This window comes from Suricata suricatta, chromosome 2 (assembly GCF_006229205.1).
Source record: "Suricata suricatta isolate VVHF042 chromosome 2, meerkat_22Aug2017_6uvM2_HiC, whole genome shotgun sequence".
Lineage (NCBI taxonomy): Eukaryota > Metazoa > Chordata > Mammalia > Carnivora > Herpestidae > Suricata > Suricata suricatta.
The window spans coordinates 570,896-594,311 of record NC_043701.1 but is presented as its reverse complement, the minus strand read 5'-3'; the positions used below and the strand labels follow the sequence as shown (position 1 = coordinate 594,311).

The 23,416-nt window shown below is 47.6% G+C and overlaps 1 protein-coding gene and 1 pseudogene across 1 annotated transcript in view; one reads left to right on the top strand and one right to left on the bottom strand.

Annotated features, from left to right (window-relative positions):
• LOC115304168 (receptor-type tyrosine-protein phosphatase N2-like) overlaps nucleotides 1-23,416 on the bottom strand; it is a 333,289-nt gene that overhangs the window by 274,862 nt on the left and 35,011 nt on the right. The window lies entirely within an intron of this gene.
• LOC115285090 lies at nucleotides 453-1,020 on the top strand (annotated as a pseudogene).

Sequence of the window (23,416 nt, the reverse complement as noted above, 5' to 3'; positions counted from 1 at the left end):
CCTGAAGTACCTTGCGTTGTCAAAGAGTGAGGGGCACATGGGCGGCTCAATCAGTTAAACACCTGACTGCAGCTCAGGTCATGATCTCATGGTTCGTGGGTTCGAGTTCTGCATCAGACTCTGTGCTGACAGCCTGGGGCCTGCTTCAGATTCTGTGTCTCCTTCTCTCTCTGCCCTCCCCCAGTTACGTTCTCTCTCTCTCTCTCTCTCTCAAAATTAAATAAACACTAAGAAATTTTTTTTTAAGTGAGGCAGTACTTTAAAAAAGAAAAATCCACAATGATGGGAGGATTCAGAGACACACAAAACAACGGAAAGAGCTCTCAAGAACCAAAGTTGGAAATGTGAGCAAAAAAATAAAGTATTGGACTGTAACCCAAAGTGTAAAAGAAATGATTGAATAAATAAATGGGAGGAGTAGGGGTCCGAGTCCAAGGTCCCGACCGACCGTGATGCAGGGGGATTGGTGGCGGCAGGGGGACAGTTGCTCTGCCCACGTGCCCAGGGGAGGCGGCCGCGGTGCTGGCAGACTGAGCTGGGGCGAACTGAGCCAGGATTCCCCAGACCACCTGTTCTCCGAGCCCCTCCGGGACAGTGCTCACCGAGGCCAAGAGGAGACTGAGTGTGGCCCCCCGAGGCTGGTGGCCTGTGAGTATATAGAATTTAAATCTTCTCTCCCAAGTGTGCGGTAGAGCAAAAGAAGAAGACAAGCAAGGTCGTCTGAAATTATAAGTGGCTCACTAATAATCGCAGGACAAAGTTGGAAACAACTACTCGAGCATAAGAAGCTACCAAGACGTTTGATAGAAAGGCCTGAGCTGAGTATGTTGTGGAATGGGCTGCAAAGGACCCGGATGGCTTCCTTACAACAGTTATTTTGGCCCTTACTCCACTGTTTCTAGCAAGTGCTGCACTGTCCTGGAAATTGGCGAAGATGTTTGAAGCCAGGGAAAAGGAACAAAAGAAGAAACAAAAACATAAAGAAATACTGCAAAAGCTAAACGACTAAAAAAGGATTGAAGTAATGAACACTGTAACCAGAGGAAAATCATTTGGAAAACTATGCAGCTTTGGAAGGACCCACTAAGGTTTCTTTTATGACAGTAATTTGTAGTCAACGAAGTCAGCACAAGGAGCGTCATGTGAGTTGTGACCTCTTCCGCTGCAACTTCTGGGCTTTGGTGTAGAAGTTTGTTGACAGCTGTTGTAAATTAGCCTTTATTATGCTATAAATTCTTTATAACGGACTTAGTCATCTGCCATTTTGCAGCTTATATACTGAAATGAAAACATCCTGTGGAGAGAAATGACTATACATTATGAATTCCACTCAAATAATGGCTTAGAATGGGGTCCTGTTCTGGACGAAAGGAGGTAAGAATGTAAAAATCAAAACTATCCTAAGGTGAAAAGTGTGCTTTGGCTTAAAAGGCATATAGTATATTAATTATATCTTTTATCATTTTTGCTTATTTCTTGGAATACAATCATTTCTGGCTTTCTCAAAGCCAAATATTAACTAATGACTGTTTTTGTGTTCTACATTTTTTTCATTTTAGCCTTTGAGATAATTATCAGATATTCTGCATTTTTTAAAATCTAATTTTATAAAGAATTCTTATTGACTATATAGAATACCACCTACCAGATATAACAATTTTTGTACTTATGAACACTGCCATTTTCTTAGAGATGTTTTGTTGGGTAGAATAACACCTTGATTTAAAGCTTGCAGTAAAAATCCCAAACCTTGTGTTACCCTGGAACCAGTTTACGCTTTCTTATGCTAAGTAGAAACGGGAAGTAGTTAGAATGTCTTACCGGACAATTTGCTCCTTGTATAGATGACAACTTTGTGTTTTTATTCCGTTCTTTGTTTTAACTTATCTAGTAGTGATATTCTGTACTTTGTGATCAAACAGGTTCATGGTGAAAATTAAAATTTCAAATTTCTTTTAAGGAATTCTTAAAAAGCAATAAGTCATAATTCATAAGTGGTAAAGAAATGCTTAGCATTTGGAAAAATTTTGTTCATCATACCAGTAATTGGATGAACAAGGTAAATTATGTCAAAATGAAAAATGTGTCAAAATCAGAAATAAAGAGCTAAAGGATCTTTCCATTAGTTAAGGAGTATAACTGGAACTTTTTATTATTAAACACGGCTTTTATAAATGCAAAGTCCAGTAATTTCATTTGCTGAGAGTATATAATAGCTTATTAATGTTTTCCTCCCTTCTGATAATTTTAAGTTACAAAAAGTTGTTCACCTGCTTTGAAAATGAAACTAGATATTGAAATAAATGTCATACTTTTTTATAAAGAAAAAAATGAATAAATAAATGGGAGAAAGAAACAAATCTGTGAAGAATTTCCCAAATACTTTATGTAGATTCTCCACCTTTGAGGAGAGGGAGCATAATTCCTAGTCCTTAAGTGCAAGTTCCTTCCAAAGATCCCAGTGTGGAAAGCAGATAGAAGAGGGACTTTACGGTGGAGACACCTGGCCCCCACACCTTGGCCAGATCAAGGTCAACATCCACAGAGAGGAGCCATGTTAACAATAGATAGCCTTGACATAAAGTGATGAGAAGGGCATTTACCTCTGTGGTCTTCCTCCCTAAAACCCAAAACCTGAGCCTAAACATGAGAAAAGAATAAGACAAATCCCAATCATAGGGCACTCTGCAAAACACCTGACCAGCACTTCTCAAAACCATCAATGTTACCAAAAACAAGAGAAGTCTGAGAAATGTCATGGTCAAGAGGAGCCTAAGGAGAGAGGATGACCAAATATAACATGGCATCCTGGATGTATTCCTGGAACAGAAAAAGAACATTATGTCAAAACCAGGGAAATCTGAATAAAGTATAGAATTTAGTTCATAATATGTATCAATACTGGTTTGTTAATTATAACAAATATGCTGTACTTATGCAAAATCTTAATGAGAAGGCAAACTAGGTGTAGGGAACATGGGAATTCTTTATACAATCTTCACAATTTTCTTGTAAATCTAAAACTGTTATTAAAAAAACTTATTCAAAAAATAAATACATTTTGTAAGGGATAAATCACTGAATTCTACTCCTAAAACCAATATTGCACTTTACGTTAACTGGAATCTAAATAATTGAAAATAAGAAAATAAAAATAATAAATATGTGTGTATGTACAGTATAGACACAATGCAATCTATGAAACCATCAGAACTGCTGTACACTAATAGAAGCTATCTACAAAGATCTAACGTGTAAAAAGCAGACCTAAAATTTGTCAGTCGTCATCTACGTTGGGTAGTGGGAATATAATTAGCATTTTACTTTTTCTTCTCTGCTTATTATCCGTGTTATAAATTTTCTTCAAGGAACATGTTACCGCCTTTGTAATATGAAAAATTCTACAGGTTATTAGTTCCTGGATTTATAAAAATCACTGGATAAAAGAGGTTTAGGAAACAATCCTGATTTCTTGGCATGTTTGAAAGGTGTGGTTTGGATTGCCCACTCGCTCCACACATCAGGCCAGAAAGGCCACAAAGGTCCGGCTCATCCTTAAAGTGTAAGCCCTCTGCGTGGGTACACCTGGAACCACACATGCAGGTGCACAGGGTGCAGGCTATGATCACACGAACACCTCTGGCCCCTCCGAGTCGGAAGCCAGGAAGGACTACCCAGCAGGCCCCGCCCGTCCCCTGGGGGCTTCCCCACCTCCCACCAGCGCCGGCTGCTCCTAGAGCTGGCTCCCAGCGAAGGGCTCCCGAACATGCACCTGTCCCCGAGCAGGGCTCACGCAGAGAACAGGGGGTGGCGTGGGGACAGGCCTGGGACAGCAGCACCGGGGCTACTCCGAGGCCCCGCTGCGGAGTCCCCGCGTGAGTGTGGCGGCAGGGCTGTTCCTCAGAGGCTGGTGGAGCAATTGGACCCACCTGGCCCCCGATGAAGATCTGTCTCAGCTGTGTCCAGCGTTGGGCCTCTCTGAGGGACGTGTCACGTCCCGCACCCAGGACACGGCCTGGCTCCCACCAGCCAATCATTTCAGCAGCGAGAACCGGACTCGTGGGACGGCTGCCCACCCCCGCCCAGTCTCTCTGACGGCCCAGAGGCTGGCTTCGGGAAACAAGGGTAAGACTCACCTGTACTTCCCAAACACACCTCCTCAACGTGGGACCAGCTGCTTGCTTCTTCCTCACTTAAAATTAAGGAAGTGACTTAAAAATATTTATGAAAAGAGAACATAAGAGGACCAATCTCCCCCATCTGTTTAGTTAAAAAGAAAATAGAAACAATTTGTAGAATTTCAAGGTTAAAAGATACTCCATTCTAAAAATTTACCTTTCAAGACACTTTTTTTTTAATGAAAACAGGAACAGAAAAAACACCTCACAAATGCAATGTTCGAGATTGACTGCCCCCGAGAAAATAATCACCCACCCACCTAACCTGTTACTGACACGCCTGTGGTTTGGCGCCCTCTGCAGACCTGCCTTCCTTAATCGTGAAAGTCTGAAGAGCCAATGAGAAAACAACCAGAAGAAAGGAACCCCTCCACACTGTATCCTTTTTCTTTTATTCCCCCAGTGCTGTTTCTTGTCTAAATAATTTTTGACGAACCTTTAAAGATACAGTGACAACCAAAGATGATCTGGAAAAGTAGGAACAGAAAGCGAGAGGCGTGAGTGGAGGTGGGGAGAAACCAGGAGAGCCCAACTTGACACAGAGGTACTTAGCACATGTTGGTATTTTCCCTGCCAGTGATTTTAGTGTTCAAAGCACGTCATCTTGACATGAGGAAGAACCACTTCCCACTAATTCAGCTGCTTTCTGCACATCCCTCACTGTCTCCACACAGGGGTCCTATGGCTGACTTGACTCTCACCTTCCCGGACGGCTCAGTGGAGCGCCTGATGCCTCTCCTCTCCGTGGCTGCCGGGACCCCACCCTTCCCGGCTGTACAGCTCCTGATATCACTCCTCAACCCCTTCCCGGTCCCTGTCCCCATGCCCATCTTCACCTACACACCACTGAAGGACTGATGTCTACCAGACTCCTACCACTGATTCCCGTTCTCTTACATTATATGCTCTCCCCAGGTCTGTCTACATATCCACAGCCAGAATCTGTAATGCTTCCGAAAACTCATCTTCAGACTCTTCCAAGAATCCCAGATAGAGTCCAGCTCTATGGAGCAAGTGCCTCTTACTAAGTGGCCCACGTTCACTGCCCGTCCCACCCACAGTCACATTCTTGCCTGTGTGAGCTGCCCGAGGACACCAGGAAAAGCTGCCACTTCAGAGTCGAGCTCTGGGTGCAAGACTTCAACTCTCTCCCACGTCGGAATTTCAGCCATTCCCATCTCTATGCCACCACGCTCCCACGCCTGCTCCTGTGAACACATGCGTCACAGCATGCTGTAGTAGCAGGGGTGGGAGTGCCCCTCTATTCGTCCAGAAGATTCCCAGGTGCTGGGAGTCCCCCACAGCACAAAGCATGGCAGAGAGCAAGGGCTGCAGAAGTCTGTGTTGGGCGGGCAGACAAGTGAGGACGAGAGGATGGAGGAGTGGGTGCCACCCGCGCCCTCCTGATGGGCCTGACCGGCAGCGCTCTGGCCTGTGGGTACGGCTGCACCCTTTGCTTGGTGGTAGCTGGCTCAAAGTTTAATGGCTCTAGTTCTTGGGAAGTCTGGCCTTCCTTTTTTTTGTTAAGTTTATTTTTTATTTTTGAGGGAGAGAGACCACAAGGGGAGGAGCATAGAGAGAGGGAGAGAAAGAAAGAATCCCGTACAGGCTCTGCATTGTCAGCACAGAGCCCAGTGTGGGGCTCGAAGTCATGAACAGTGATCAGGACCTGAACTGAAACCTACCTGACTGAACCAGCCAGGCGCCCAGCCCTTCCTCATCTTGATGTCTCTTTCAATTCTGTTCTCAGGAACAACTATTCCACCTGAGCTAGGATGGTCCCCAAACTCAAGGAGGTCCCTCCCACGCCCTGTGGGGTGTCTCCTCTTGAGACCACCACCTACCATTCCCTCCCAGGTTCTTCCAGGGGCACGGCTTCCAGGCCCCCCACCATCGCACTGTCCTCAGAGACCTACAGAAGACCAGGGCCCCACACTGGCCATTTCCCCTAAAGGTGGCTGCACCGCACCGATGAAGTAAAACCACAAGTAGCTTGACCTGGACACGGCAGGCTGTGGGAAAAGCCCAAGTGAGACTTAACTTACCCAGTCCGTGGCTCACGTTTGGGCTGGTACACGTACTTATTCAAATTTTCAGGTACTTTCCACTAATTCTCCCTGCCTGTCACCTTGTGCTTGTGCTCAGCAGCCCCCACAGCCTTGGAGAAAAGACAGTGGAACAGCAATGCCTTCCGTGTAGCACACAGCCACACGCAGGAAAAACAAGATATGGTCCTCTACTAAACTCCCAATGATCACCAGGTCTTACCACCTCTTTCTTCTGGGAAGCTCTAAAACAGTCCACTCTCTCTGCCTCTCCACCACCACAGCTTTCCCAGTGTGTCATGGCCTCTCTGCCAGATACGAACTCCGGGAAGGCCGTGTGCCCTGGGGAAACACTGCAATGGGCCGAACTTCCCTGAGGCCACACCGGAACGGTTTTTTAAATGCCTAGGCTGTCCCTAGCTCAACGCTGACATTTCTTCTTACAAACAACACCACAGCCAGGAAAGGAACACATTTCCATCTATAAAGCTGACCCTTCCCCTACCTCACCAAGAAAAGCACAATGTGCAGAGGTCAAAGGGCACCAGCCCTCTAAGGAAAGTGCAGTCTGGGGTCATAGACAAGACCCAGACCCTGACAGAATAGGGAGTAGATAGACAGTGGGGTGGACTGGGAGAAGAAATAGTTGGTTAAATTATCATGAAATGCCTTTTTATCACTGAAATTTAAAGAACCTAATGGTTCGCTCCTTCACAAAAATTATTCTTTGTCAATCCAGCTGGAGTGTCTTTCTGCTACAATTTAAAATAGTTCGTGTTTGGGATGCCAGGGTGGCTCAGTCAGTTGCACATCTGACTCTTGATCTCAACTCAGGCCTTGATCTCAGGGTTGTGAGTTCAGGCCCCGTGCTGGTCTCTGTGCTGGGTGTGAAACCTACTAAATTTTTAAAATAAAATAGTTCATGCTCTTCAGAACATGGTTTCCAGAGGAGTTTTTGATGCTTGAAGCAGATTCTTACCTTCAGTCAGAGGATCCTTCAGGCAAAGCCCACTGGGACAAGGCCACAGGGGCCCGGCCCTGTCAGGAGCAGCGGTTCCAAATCTGACTTTCCATCACCCCAAATTCTGTACGGCCTCTAGTTACTTTGTGTGATGCTGATAACACCATTTAAAGCAGCATTTACATTTTTTAAGCTATAGGTCCTTATTTTAAAATATATATAACCGACAGAAACAAAAGCACAAAAAAGGGAAGAGTGGCACAGGGTAAGAAATGCCTATTTCCTTCCTCGGCCCCCAGCGAACCAGGTGCCCCTGGGCTCTCCTGGTTCCGCACCTGGAATGAGGCCGTGTTCACGAGGCCACCAGAGGAACGGAGGAGACGGGCTGTGAAAGGCCTGTGCCCGCCAGAGGATGCCGCACGGGTCCATGACGACCTCACTGCTTTTCTCACCAGAGAGTTCACTCGGTTTAACAAAGAGGATTCAACCACACTTCAACCAGAAGTCCCTCCCAGGATGGACTTCTAAGTGTCACAGCCATGATCCTACCGTATGGTTTCTCTCTGTGGGAGCCACTCGGAACCCCAGCTGCTGAAGCCTCCAGAGTAAGGGGCTGGGATGTCCTCAGCCTGCCAGGAATCTGTCCTGATCCCAGCCGGCACCTTACCAACCGCAGGAAGCAAAAGAGTCATCTGACCATCCTGGACTCTGGACCTCTTGGCAGTAAATGGTACATAATTTCTAAAGTCACATCTAGTTCTAAACCCCAGACAAAATTTGTCATAAACCCACGCGTGCCCTCCACAGCCCAGCACGTTAGAGTCTTTATGCAAAGCATCGTCAAGTGAAAAATTCTCTGGAGCCAGAGCGTGAACTCCCTGCCCACTCAGGACCTTCCCACCAAAGACCTCATCCTCCGTGTGTGATTTCTTTCCTGCTATTGATAGTTAGGAACCCACTGGCCACTAAGCATGACCTAGACTTCAGGTTCAGGTGAGGGTCCCAGACACATGTGAGTCCTGCAATGGCGTCCTCGCCACACTCGTTAGGTGTGCTCCTCTGTGAGGTGGTAACCAGAGGCTTCCCTCTGCGAAATGACACTGAGGCCACACGTGACTCTGCTGAACTCAACCACACAGCTGTCCAGGAGAACTGGATTAACCATATCCGCCCCCTGTTTCCTTCAAAGAGGGAATATAAAAATCTGCCCCATTTGTTCACAAAGCAGGTATCTACAGAGTATCTACTCTGTCCCGAGCACCGCGCTAGGATACCGGTGAAGAAGGCAGGCAAGGCTGACACCGGAAAGCGTGGATTCTTGTGAATTAACTAAATACATTCTGGAGTTGACAAAAAATAAGCCTTATGCCATAACCACTATACTAATGATAAAGTGCAACTGCTACTGTCCAGAGGGTCCTGAGAGAGGATCTGGACCAATTCCATGGCTTGGTGACTTCCCATGACCCCACAGTCAGGGATTGAGCGAGATGCAGAGCCAGGCCCCTGCCTCCAGCCAGTCAACTCCTTTCTACTGAATCACTTTTCCTCTCCACTTCTGAATTTAGCAGTAAGACCTGTATGTACCTACCCAGCAAAATACAGAAGCGACAATAATCCCGAAATCAAGTTGCAAACAGTTGTCAAGAATACCTTGGCGGATAATGACTTAGAAAAGACAGTCCACATCAGAATCAGTTCCCGTCCGGGAGGCTGTGCGTGCACCACTGTGGACCTAAATGAGTCGTTCTCCTCTAACCAGCCTCCATGACCAGCAGTGCATTGACAACGTGCGCTGAGCTAGAGGTAATGTAGCTGGGGACAGGCCAGGGGTGTCTGTGAGGGAGCAGACCCTGGGCATTTAGCCAGGTGCTCAGGCCTAGAGAGTGCCCAACGGGTTAGCTCTGTTCACAGAATTCGGTGTCTTTCCTGGTTTCCTATGTGCATGTGCACTTTCCTCCTCTGTAACATTGCTCATCACACAAGATCTTCCTTCTAGCCAGCCTAATTCTTCACTTCTACATGATCTGATTCCTTAAGCAACGGACACAGAGACTGAGAGAATGGAGGAGCCACTGCGTAGGGATGAATGACCGGTTCTCCTTGAATGTGTGTGTTTAAGATGATCAGGAAGCCAAGGGCTTAGGTGAAAGGATAAGACAACACTCAGATTTGGGACTTTCCAGCATCAAGGTGGCTGCCAGCATCCAGAAGCTGGAGATGAGGCCTCAGAAGAGCAAGACAAGGATGAGGGAGGCAACGCATGCATCTAGGGAACCAGGAAGAGACATCACAGGAAAGAAGGAACTAGGAGGGGGGCCAGGACAACCGCAGAAGCAGCCAAGTGTGGTGTCCAGAATCAAAAACAGGAGTTGGAAGAACATGGATGGCAACACAAGGCCAGGTGTACGGGGCAGAGACGGCTGATCAATTGGCCAGAGAGAAGGTGCCACAGCCTTTAAATGTAAATCTCCATTGGAGAGGTGAAAAGTCAAACCATATCACTGAGGAGTAAGAAGAAAGTGGGGTGTTACAGACTAAATTCAGATTGAAGCCCTAATCCCCAGAACCTCAGATCATGACCACATTTGGAAACTGAGTCACTACAGATGTAATTTGCTAAGATGAACGAGGTCATTAGGGTGGGCCTCACTCCATTAAGACTGTGTTTCTACACAAGGGAAATCTGGACACACACACGGAGAACACCATGTGCAAAGGAAGGCATAGAGTGCTTCTATAAGCCAAGGACCACCAAGGATCAGTGCAACCACCAGAAGGCAGCTGAGAGCCTAAAAAGATTGCCCACAGAGACCCAGAAGAAAGCAGGCTGGCCAATATCTTGGTCCTAGACCCCCAGCTTCCAGACTATGGGAAGACACATTGCTCCTGTTTAGACTACTCGGTCTACGGTGCTTTATTGCAGCAGCCTTGGGGAACCCATACAGTGGGAGAGAAATGCGGTCATGGGTGGAGAGATTTCCATCAAGTTCTACCACAAAGAAGGAGAGAAATGGACCACAGGGGACTGAGGGCTAGCCCCCCCGCCTGGGAAGACAGAGGCACAGGGGTGAGCAGAGGGAGAAAGTGCTGGGAGAAGGTGACATGCCACTGGGCGTGTTCAAGAGGTGCTCTCCAGTCAGGTCAGCTGTCTCACTTGAGAAAGTCTGAAACAGACATCTGTAGGACTACTGCAAGGACCCAGCTGCCTTTCAGAAGGGAGGCCCGAGGCCTGTCCTCTGCTGTCTCGCAAAGGACAGCCTGGCTGGACTCCGGCTCATCTTCAGCAAGGACTTTAAAGTAAAATATCAGCCTGACCAGCATACTACGAAGTCACAGGCCCAGAGCCTCCACGAAGGAAGCAGGCAGCCCACAGCCTTCCCAGCTCCCAGCTCCAAGTTCCCTGCACGGCAAACAGGGCAGCACACGTGCTTCTGCAGAATGAAAGCGGCTTCTGGGAAGTGGTCCAGAGGTTAAGGTTTAGCTACTTTGGAAACTGGGCACCTGCCAAGGAGAATACATGGCCACCTACGTGGAACAAAACTGCCAGGGTGCGCACAGTGGCAGTGGCAGAAGGCAGCACCAGGGGTAAGAGACTCAGTCCTGCAGGATGCGTGTTCGAGGACCCCCGTGCCAGGCCGGACTTCCAATCTGTTTGGCCCCATTGACTCTTTCCGGGATTGAGAAAGAAGAGAGGGAAAGAGTGCCAAACACACAGCTGAACTCCCTCAGGGCCAAACTCACCTTCCTCCCGCTCTACAGCTGTCTGCAGATCTCCGTGGAAATGGGAACAGGTGCCTGCCTCCACCTCCCCACCACTCCCACACAGGGCTGCCTGTGGCCGGGAAACAGCACTGTCTGTTCTCCTGCCCCGCTGAGAGAAGCCTGAGCTGTAACTTTGTGGGGATGTGGATGTTAATAGATGCAGTGTTTAACTACTATTTAGTATAATTAAATGATTATGGGGATTTTGAAGATTCTTTCTCTCATAATGAGTTTTGCCTAGTCCGGAGCACCCCGCTCAGGTGGCAGATTGGCCTTCCTCTCCGCCCTAGCCTCAGGCAAGCACCTCTGTGCTCACTCCCTTCCAGACCCTGAGCTCCAGCCTCCAGCTACCCCCACTGTCTCTAACAGCCAGAGGCCACGGCTCACAGAAGGCCTCCTGGAGACCATGGAGATAATTATGCTGAGAAACCAGCCCAGAGCCCAGAGTGCTAACCTAAGGCCCCACGTCTCTGTGGCGTGAAAGCCGAGGATACTCATGGCCTGGCCAGCAAATTGCCCTCTTTTTTCTAATTTTTTTTTTTTACTTGAGAGAGAGAGAGAGAGAGAGAGAGAGAGACAGCGAGCGCACAAGCACAGGAGAGGGACAGAGGGAGAGAGAGAGAATCTCAAGCAGGCTCCACACTGTCAGCACAGAGCCTGATGTGAGACTTGATCCTACAACCCTGGGATCAAGGCCTGAGCTGAAACCAAGAGTTGGATGCTCTGCCAACGGAGCCATCCAGATGCCCAGCGACTTCCCCTCATGACATGGCTGTCAATGGACCCACGCGCTACTCAGGCCCCCTGCTCACACCAGGCTTTACACTTGTGGAAACGAATGTCCTTGAGTTCCTAAAGAGATCACAACTTCTAGGAACATCTGAACGGGGCATTCCCTGAGGCTCGTGACAGACAGATACCAGATACCCCTGACTTCCCATAGCAGGGTCAGCAGGTGGCTGTTGTCTGTGCACCTGGGCCAGCCCCAGGAGGAAGCAGAATCAGCCTGGGAACAGAAAGGGATCCCCACACAGAATGAAAAAAGAGCACGGTGGTTGGAATCACCCACCTTGAAAAGGTGGTAGCACAAGAAAAGGAATACACATACTCTGAGATATACTTTACCAGCAAAACCTCCATTCCACCCCCCTTTTCAGGAGAAAAGGAGAAAGATCCAGAAACATGTAGTTTCCTTTACAGTTCATGATGGCAGCATTCATTCATAACAGCTCAGACATGATGGTGGTAGCGGGGAGACCAAGTGGTCAAATCACCTCAAAGCGTGCACATCTGTGTGTGAGAGCATGAGCTAGAGGCAGAGGAAAGCACAAAGGAACAACCAACTTACATGTACATACAAGTGCAGTAAAACCTTGGATTGCGAGTAACTTGTTCTGCAAGTGCTCGGCAAGACGAGCAAACATTTCTAATGAATTTTTACTTGATAAACGAGCGATGTTTTGCAATAAGAGTCATACCCGCTGCCGAATGTCACACAATCATAACTGAGACCATGGTTCTTCTCTCTCTCCCTCTCTCCCTCTCTCCCTCTCGCTCTCTCGCTCGCTTGCTCACTGCAGATTGTGGGCAATTGTCTCCCATGCTCAGATGCTCAGGCCGTGGCGTTTGCCAGAAACCAGTGATTTTTTCAGACCACTGAAAGGTGCCACCAACCAGCACGAGTGTATTTCTGTCACTTCCAAGCACCTGCGAACAGTCCTTTGCTTCAGTCTAGGTCAGGTTTCCTGCAGGTGCAGACCTTCCTCGGCCGCCTTACTGCCAGCTACAGTGAATACGGTCCGTGACGAGCATCTAGAAATACCGTGCTGGAGTCAACGTCCGTGCGAGCGTGTCCATGGCCCCCGTGCAGAAAACGATTCCACTGAGCCAACAGACAGCAGTGATTCCGTTAGTGACGGTGACAGTCATCCTACACAGTATCCCTCCTCTCTCTCACCTACTTCACACCAGCCGCGAAGGTTTTCAAAGATGAGTGCAAGTTAATTTTTTTATTTTTCTTTAGATTTTGTGTTTTCTTTACTATTTTGTATTATGTTACAGTATTGCAATCACTTTTAGATGAATATGTTTGGGTTATGGTACAAATCATCTAAGCTTCCATTATTCCTTATGGGGAAATTCCCTTTGATATATAAGTGCTTTGGATTACAAGCATGTTTCCAAAATGAATTATGCTCACAAACCAAGGTTTTACTGTATTTACAATCAAGTCTTTATAATTTAAGCATGACTGTTTCCTTGACCAATGCCAAAAGAATCCAGAAGTCAAAAGGATTTGAAATTGTTCTATATTCCAATTTTTTTTAATTTTTTAAAGAAAAAATAAAGGAAAAACCAATAAGAAACTTTATGGTCACAAATGGAACTCATCTGTCTCTTTTTTTTGCTCAAAGAATGGTGGTAAACTGAGTAAGCACTTCTTTTTCTTCTAATTCTTATCTATTTTTAAAAGTGAGAGTGCAGGGGCAGAGACAGGGGGCAGAGGATCCAGAGCAGACCCCTGCACCGACAGCAGCGAGCCTGACACAGGGCTTGAGCTCATGAACCATGAGCTCATGACCTGAGTTAAATCAGACGTTCAGCCAACTGAGACACCCTGTGCCCCGAGTAAGCGCGGCTTACAGTCGCATCCACACTGAATGATAAACACATTAATGGGAAGCACACTAACTCTAGGTCTTGCCAAAAGGCCAACCACAAAAACAAACACCCAAAACAAGATTGTGTCTCAAACGAGAAGCCCTAAGTAGTACTCTGGCCACTGAAGCTCAGGTCTTCACACTGAATTTAATGTCCCAAGTCACAGCAGTCCCAGTGGCTCTCCAGAAGCACGTGTAAACTATGTGCTCCATCCCCACAGGGGTACTCTGGATAACAGCTTTGGAGCCACGCTCCATTACTCGGGCTCTGCCGTGCAGCCACCCAGGAGCGGTCTGCGGAGTGCTCCCCCGACATCAGTCCTATCCAGTCACATAGGACTCTGAACAGTCTCACTGCACCCACTGACAGCAACCCATGCCCTGTGGACCAATAACAGGGGCAGAAAATAGCCTCACACCTCAATTCAAGTCTGTGAGCCGCAGTCAGCCACATGAGCCCAGGCGTGGCCCCTCGTGCTCACAGAAGAACGAAGCAAGACGTCGGTAAACACTCTGACAAAGCCAACAGTCCACTGTGCGTGACTGGAAACCTCCGTTTCATAACCAACCTCCTGGAAAGCAGTGGATAAAAATAAACTGTCCTGACCAAGAGGTGCACAACCTTCAGAGAATTCATGAAAACATAAAACTGATAAGCCATTAAAATATCGTCTTTGGGGGAAATAACTAAAGAAATCTGTATCACATGAAAGCAACCATGAAACACCAGCCTCGGTCCAGCACACTTCCACCCCAGCCCTAATAAGACGATAAAGGACTACGACTATACAGCAGCGCATCTTACCCCATTTTTACACAAACGTGTACCTGCTCACATACACGCTGGCAACTAACACCATAAGGCAAATGGTACCATCTACACCTTTCCTTTCCAGAATCATCTGGAAGCTTGAACTCATCCTTACAAATCTGCTGCCTAAATTATCTACCTGGGTTTGAGAAGCCAAAGCGCTCAGGGTAGCTGTTCACTTACATGAACAGAGAAGGCGAAAAAGCCAAGCAGTCCAGGTCCTCCCATTTCACAGGTCATATAAACATGCTGGTTCTTAAATCCGTTTACACTGCTCTAAAAACTGCAAAGTTAGCGCGCCTGGGTGGCTCCGTTGGTTAAGTGTCCGGCTTCCGCTCAGGTCATGATCTCACAGTTTGTGAGTTCAAGCCCCACATCGGGCTCTGTGCTGACAGCTCAGTGCCTGGAGCTGCTTCCAATTCTCTCTCTGCCCCTCCCCTGTTCATGCTCCGTCTCTCTGTCTCTCAAAAATAAATAAATATTGGGGGTGGAAACTACAAAGTTAGGAGGAAAAAGGGACATGTCCATCCACAACCTTGACCCCCATGTTTGGGAAAGCTCCTCAAGGGAAGAGGAGGTGCCCGAAGTGCCCTGTCCTGAGCCCGTGCAGCCCCAACAGTCTGTCTGTGCACTGAGCGGCTGTGTAGAGACCACAGGAGCTCCTAGCGCCCAAGGGTTCGCAGGGACTCGTGGGATGAGGAACAGAGCAATCAATTGGCCAATCGATCAGGAAGCTCCCAGCTACAGTGCTTATCAGCTTCCCGGCCACAGAGCATTTCCCAAGCTATACGAGGCACCCCAATGGGCTATCTACAGAAAGCCTCAGGAATTTCCTCTCAAGATACGAACGCTGAGTGCATGTATAAAAAAACTCAAGCAACAGTATGAACAATAAATTCCCACTGTCTACCTGTCAGCTTTATGCAGCCCCAGCTGTGGAACTGCACCCCCTCCCAGCCAGCCAAGAGCCCTTGCTGGAGGGACACCTCACCCAGAGATGCCGGAAGAAGGTGTCCCTGCCCATCCCCCAGGTGTCCAGCGCCGGGTCATAACTGCCCTCCCCCGGGGCGCCAGTCAGGAACAGCTCTGTGCTGCAACGGGTGTCCCAGGACTCACCACTGGACTTCTGAGAGTCCATCCTCCCTGCCTCCCGCTCCTGAGAGTTCTCCCCATCTTCTCTGCAGGAGACGCACCACTCGGGCCAGCCACCACAAGCCCTTCCCAGGACACATGTCTCTGCCAAGTTGGCTCTCACTGTCCGGGCCACAGCTGAGTCACTGCTTATCATCACTGGTCACTTTCCCAACATAATGTTTGTTCTCAACAGTGCCATCAGTTCCCTGAAGACAAGACATTCACATATGCTTTAGGACTCCAGAAGGCTTAACAACAAAGACGTGCCGCCAGCCCAATAGGGACAGTACATTCGTCTCTGCTGCTCTGCAGTTGAGGAGAAAGGGCCTCACAGACACGAGACAGCAGATGAGCCACACAAGGTTTCACTTCAAGGCTTAAGGAATGAGCACCAGTAGCAAGTGGGGCTTGTGAACATGGACCACAACTCCCGCTCAGCACTGAGCACCCTACACAGCCACCTCAGAGACCAGAGGGACTGACCAGCCCCCCACGAGCCCCTTGTGATCAATCACCCACATGATTTCACAACCTGGAAAGGTTAGGTTCCCATGGGCTTCTTCCCTGTGGCTCTTACTCATAGAACCTAAGTATTTAAGCTCCAAGTTACCCGTAGCAAAGGTTTATCACATAAAGAAAAAGGTAGCTTCAGTCTCTGATACTCTTGGCAAAATAGTACAGTGGGAAATTATGGGCTCTGTAGCAACAGGCCTGACACAAATCCCCACTCTGTCCCCTTCCAGCTGGGCTTCTGGGCAAGTCGTTTCCTTGATGCAGAGCCTCGGTTTTACTTTCTGTAAAACAGGGATTTGATGAGAGGACCTCGCAGGTTGGGAGAACCAGGGCCTGGAGGCAGCACCTGACTTTTAACATGCTTGTTACCTTTCTCCCAATAGTCCACTACCTTTAAGACTTGCCTTCTCTGGCTGAACTGCCTGTCAAAGGCACAGCAAAGAGATAAAGCCAGAAGGGTGAGGAAGACTTCCTAGGGGGTCAGACCCTTGTATAGAGGCTCCTTCTCCTGCATTCACATGGTTATTCAGTCAAAACATATGAAGGCAGTCATTAGGCAACCATTAAAAATGAGGTTATGAAAAGTTTTTCAATTACTGAGTAAACTGCTTACATAATGCAAAATGAAAAATGCAGGATACAGATTGGATGTAGAGTAGGTCCTCTGTTTTTAACCATTTTTAGAAAAGACTGGGGGCACCTGATGGCTCAGTCGGTTAAACATCTGATTCTTGGTTTCGGTTCAGGTCATGATCTTACAGTTGGTTGAATTCGAGCCCCACGTGGGGCTCTGTGCTGGTGGCATGGAGTCTGTTTGAGATTCTCTGTCTCCCTCTCTCTCTGCCTCTTCCCTGGTCATGCTCTATCTCTCTCAAAAATAAATAAATAGACATTTAAAAATAATAATAAAATAATTTTAAAAGACTGGAAACAAATACAGCAAACCTTAAGACAGTGGCCATACTTGTGGTATTGGTTTTCTCTTCCTCATTCTTTACAGAATGTCTAAATTTTCTACCATGAGCCTGTGTTATTTTTATATCAGAAAAAATACTTCAAACATGAATAATCTAAAAAACCAGTTCCATAATAGGTGAGATGAGCCAGGAATAGTACATTTTAGCTCACACTCAAAGGGTTAGAACATTCTGAAACAACTACACACCCAGCCCAGCCCCCAATCATGTTTTGTTGTGGTTGTTGTTGATGTGAGGCCCAAAATATCATTGATCCTGTCAGTTAAAATAATAATCCTGACAACACAAAAATTTAAATCAAAATGTCTGAAATGCCTTTTAAGTGAGACTCTTCACTGCAGCTCAGGGTCCAGGGCTGCATAAATAGAAGCTTGCTGAGTGAAGAGAAGATTTTAGATTTGCGGGTTTGATTAGATTCATAATGTCAGTGTCATTTTCCAGAAAACAAGCAAATAATAAGAAAAAAAAACTACATACGTGAGCTACTTGGGCCACATATCTATTCTGTACCAGGTGCATAGGAGACCAGATGGGTAACTGACTCGTAATGGATTTCCAGCACCACTGTCAACCAAGTCAGGACCCAGAAAGAGACGGGCAAACATCCTGGCAGTCAGAATGACAGGCAGAGACAGATGGTGCTCCGAAGGGCATGACTGTGTCCTCCCAAAATTCCTCTGTCGAAACCATAACCACGCTGTGTGATGGTCTCGGGGGTGGAGCCCTTGTGAGGGGATTGGGCCATGAGGGGTGGAGCCTCATGACAGACAGTGCCTCCAAAGAGACCAGAGCCCTCTCTCCCTCTCCACTGAATGAGCACCTTGAGCAAGGCGGTAGCTGCCTGCAGGCCAGGAGGAGACTCACCAGACACCAAATCTGAGACTAACTTGATCTTGGACTTACAGTGCCCAGAGCTGTGAAAAATTAATGTCTGCGGTTTAAGCTGCCCAGTCTGTGGTATTTTGCAATGGAGCTCAAACGGACTAAGACAGATGGCTCAGTGAAATTAAGATCATTTGGAAAGCGTTTAATAGAGGGACTGCTTACAAGGGGGTGTGGAGGAACCATGAAGACTATGGGGGACTCCAGGTTGGCAGCCAATGGGCAGTTCATACCTGAGGCCCTAGCTGAAGGGGTGCGGGAACATGCACCAAGACACCACAGGGGGGCACCGAAGGGCAGCCCAAGGGCGGGGAGGTCACAGATGGGAGGGAGCCAGAGGAGGAAACTCAGACCTCCTTCCTCCTCCTCAATGCCTGCTGGGCTCCCACTGCCAGCAGACCAGGGCCCAGACAGCAAGGGAGTGGCCACAGGATGCACAGAACGGCCGTGGCCGTGAGCAGGGTGAGGAATGGCAGGCAGCCCCCCAGACAGACGGAGGACACCAGGCCATGTCCTATCAACAAATCAAGCAGCCAGCTCTGGGCTCTTCTGCCAAACTCTGTTTCTTGCATAAAAATCTAAATATTGGGCTATATTACGCTATATTAGCAGTTTTCCTTATTAGATGTATCAGCTTATTTCTTACTTAGCTCTCTGATAAATGACTGCTCCTCTTCATTTTTATTTATAAATGTTCCTTTCCTTATACTTGCCAGTTTCACCTTGACCTCATGCATTTTACTTGTTTCAGTTTCTAGCAGAACTGTTTTTTCAAAATGCTGAAATGTCATCATTTTAGAGCTGGCAAGAAAAAATATTGGTTTTGCTCAAGATCTATTTCTCCCAGCTTTGGAAGCAAAACTCTGGGTTCCCAAGGGCTGAAATGAGTAAACCGCCATGGGAATCCCACAGTCTTCCTGGGGCGAGGAGGAAACTCTGTCTGGACCGTCACTGATGGCCCGACCACAGGCAGCACAAGCACCAGTCCCAGGTTTTCCGGGAGGCTGTGTAAGTCGCTTTCTTTTCATGCTTCACAAAGCACACAGCCAGGACTGTAAATTGCATCTCATTTTGAAACTGTTTTCAAGACTCTTCTTTTGTTTCCCAAATAATTGATGAGCCCAATTATAAACATTTATTTTCAGTAGATTCCCTCCTAGCAACTGGTGCTGTTGCTGCGCAGAAGTCATCCTGTGGAAATCTACTAATGGATAATCTCAAATCTGCGTCTAATTGTTTCATGTGTTCCCATCACCAATTAGGGTATAATTGCAAATTTCCAGAGAAGAAACACAATGTCCCATATTTCATGATTCCGGTACCCTCCAGGCAACTAGCATAATTCACCATCTCTGTTTCAATTAATAGATATGATCGATTCTGTATATGGTGTCTCATGCTTTCAGTGCTCCCTGGAATTCCACAAGGGATGACCTCCCTGTTCCCTAAGCCCTGAGGACAAAAGCAGGTGTCCTGCCTTAGCAACAGTGTCTGGACTACTTCTGTCCTGCACCCCTTCTCAACATACCTGTGCCAGTGCATGATCCACAAAGGAGGACACGGAGTGAAAAGGCAGGGGCAGAGCTAGCTCACATTTGTGGGGACCGACTGCATGTGGAGCAAGGCGCCCAATGCTTTGCATCCTCTTCTTGTTAAACTAACACAAATTACATACACTTTGCATTTTATTCCCATTTTACAGAGGAGCAAAGAGACAGGAGGCAACTCACCCAACTCACACAGGCAGCCTGGACCTGCAGGTCTTACTCCCAAATCTGAGCCTAGTGACCTGCCGGAGGGGAAGCAGCCACAACCCTGCAGGCCAGTCTTTTCAATATACCTGGGAGATAATCTTGGAGAGAACTAAGTCACAGATTAAAAAATATTTTAGGGACAGTAATGCTCTGGGTGTTAGCTACAATCTTCCATGGTTAGAAACTGCAAAGAGATACACGGGTAATGAACAACTGGCACATTTCCCCCATTACCTATTTCTCCAAACTTCATCCAAAAATATGACTATGAATTCAAATGAGCTAGAGAATCTTTTAAAATTTATATTCAAATGCACTAAGGTGCGGATTTACTATTTATCCCACGTTTTAAGTGCCTTTAGTCATAGGTACTAGTGGTGTTGGCTGTGTGCAGTTACTGAGCACAGATTTACCCTGCAAGCTGGCGGGGCTCATGCCGCCTGCCTTTTAAATAGCCCGGCGTTGCTCCTTCAAAAGGAAGCACCTCATCCCCATAGAGAAGAGAGCGTGAGCATGTTGGCACAGCGCCCCAACTGAGCACCTGACCATCTCCCCACAGTCTCCACAGCAGGCCTCACGCGGAGTCCTGCAGAGTCCATCTCTGACCGAGGAACCACGTCCAAGGCGGATTAAGAAGGCATCTCAGGGTGTCCCCTCCTGCGGTGGAAGAAAGGGAGCACAGACTGATGGTTCACCATGAGAACGTCTCCTTCAGTCCCAGGTTCAAGGCAGAGCCATCTCTATGCGGAGCCCACCTACCCGCACTGGGCACCTGGGACATCTCACCACTGAGCCATCAGGCTGGTAACAATCTGGACTCAAGTTCAGTGTGGCTGGGACCAAGCCCACGTGGGACTGCTTCTCCGTTGGGCACTCTGCCTCTCCCCCAGTCTGACAATGCTCAGGGGCCGGGCCGCAGCGGCACCCTATCCTGGCTAGCCCGCCGCCAGCCTTCTCTCTCTCTCTGCTTCCTTGCTGGTCCTGCATGCTGCAGTGTCCACTTCACTGTCACCTGCCATCTCCCTGGGAGGAGCCTCCTACCCCTAAGTCACTGACGTGTCCTTTAAACAGGACACGTACTGGCTGGTGCTTAGACTGAAGGAGCCGGCCGCACGCCAGGCCTCCCGAAGGTCGGCCCCTACTTGCTAGTCTACAATGCGGGTTAACACACTGGGCCTCGGTGGGCAATGAGGACCCAGGCCTCATACACCCTCCATGATCCAAGGAACAGAGGGGGCTCAGGCCGAGGGAAGGTAAAGCTTCTCTCCTCCCCCGGCCCCCACGTGCATACCCTCAGGATGTTTGGCCAGCACAGAGCTCGGGGACATCCGCGACGTCACCATCCCTCACCGAGGATGGAGGTAGCCCAGGAACTCTAGGACTTCAGGGCAGTGACATGGTCATCGTGCCTCCCTGGGGACACTGAGGGCCCGCAGACACCACCCACCACTGATGCCTTTTCCACCCTTAAAACCTCATGAGTCTTTCCTTTAGTTTGGAGTAACTGAACAATTCATCTCCAGCGTTACCCACTCAGCGTTGGTCATCTGACACCTGCTGATAATACGTCACATCTACTGAGTATTTATTGAGTCCCCATCACAAAGCACTTTATGTAAATGACCTTATTGAATCCTCACAGCATCATGCAAGATAGAAGTCTCATTTTACAGATGAGGCAGCCAAGGCTGGGAGAGGCTAAGTGTCTGAGGCAGCACACAGCCAGTAAGTGGTGCTGGGCTTCAAATCCAGGTCTGACCCTGACCCTACGGTCAGGAAATACCTCAGGAAATAATACTGGCAGAGCACCTGGCACTCCTGGTACTTCATAAACCAGCTTCTCTGCCTCTCCTTCAGAAGACAAAGGATAAATGTTTAGTCATAAATGTCAAAGTGACTTCCCTTGGCTTCTCTGGGCCATTTCCTCACCTTGGACATCTGCGGCGCAGGCAGCATTAGCACGTGGTGCTGGTAATGCCGTCGGCGCTGGTTTTTGGCACCATAATTCCGACAACCCTGGGCTGCAAAGGTAGCCTACTGGGTGGACCTGCCCAGAAGCACCGTAAGGATAACTTCTCGTCTAAAGTGAACGTCCAAATCCAGCAAATTCAGTGATTCTGCTGGGTACCGGCCAGCCCTGCATCAAGCACGGCAGTCCAAGGGTCATGCGCCCTCTCTCTGGCACCTCTGCACTGGGTCTGAAGGTCACCTCCAGGAACAGGGCATCAGGCCCCCAAGCGAGGTTAGCACACACACGGAACCTCATCATGACAGACAACCGGCTGCAGTTCCCAGGTGTAAATACTCAGACTCCATGGCCATCTGGCTGCCATTTCACAAGCTCTTTGCAAAAGCTGGCTATAATTCTACCAAGTCGTGAACATTAGTTGATTCTTTTAAGGTTTAGCTAAGTGAATTGAAGAAAATCAAAATACTTGCTAAAGCTTACCACAACTGAGAATCAAAAAAGGCTGCAATGCTCACAGAAGGAGAAAGTGTTACAGGGAGGGGCATCCAATTTCAGGGAAACCAGGAAAAAAACTCAGAGACAGTAAAGCTTTATTCATGTGCATGGATGGCACGTGTACAGAATGAGATAACTCAGAACTGCTGTTAAATTATGGCTTATTATGGGGCACCTGGGTGGCTCAGTCGGTTAAGCACCCTACTTCACCTCAGGTCATGATCTCACAGTTTGTGAGTTTGAGCCCTGCATCAGGCTCTGTGCTGACAGCTCAGAGCCTGGAGCTTGCTTTAGAGTCTGTGTCTTCCTCTCTCTCTCTGCCCCTTCCCCACTCACTCTTGTCTCTCTCAATAAATAAATAAATAAATAAATAAATAATAAAAATTTTAAAGCTGTTTTAATTGTGGCTTGTTATATCAATTTATGAAGCAAACCAGTCTAACATACCTTAGACCACAAACATTGCTTACTACAAGAATTTATTTACAAACTACCAATTTGTGTGCTAATTACTAACATTTATATATACGTCTCAAATAAGATCCTGAAGGAAGAAAAGGAGACAAAAAAAAGTGTCTATCTGGCTTTAGTTACATTCTTCAAAAAAATGAAACAACATATTTTCTAGATTTTTCATGAGTTCCAAAAAACCAGCATCCTTACTTTGTAATTCTTACTGATTTGTCATTCTTCTCTTGGGACATCAGAAAGCTGTGCACATACTGGCTGGACACATGGTCCATTTGCTCTTGTCTGTGTCACCATGGGGGAGAATAAACGGGAGCAGGAGGAAGGAATCTGCCCACAGCCATCTAGTCTAGCTGACGAGGAAGAGACAGGAGCCTGCTGTGCTCCAACTCCCAGCTCAACCCAGCATACCTTACTTTTCTTCTTCTAATATCATGGTTTTTCTTGGTTCATCAAATGTTAATGATAAAAAAAAAAACTTCAAAATGATGTTTTATACAATGCTAATACATGTTGATAGCAAATTTGTACCTTTAGGTTCTTTTCGAGAAGGGCTCCTTTCCCATTTATCAAGGTTTTGCTATGGAATTCCAGAAGTCGCTATAGAAAGAAGAGCCAGGCCATTATTGAAAATCAAAACTCATCAAGCCCTGCGGTCTGAAGGCACTGCCTAGGAGGAGACCCACAGTGGGTAAAGGGTGTGCCCCCTTCGACAGCCCCACATCACTAACCTCCAGACAAGGAGCACTGTGGACTAGAGGAAAGGTATGAGAAAATGCCACAAAACCACATTTTCAAATACTA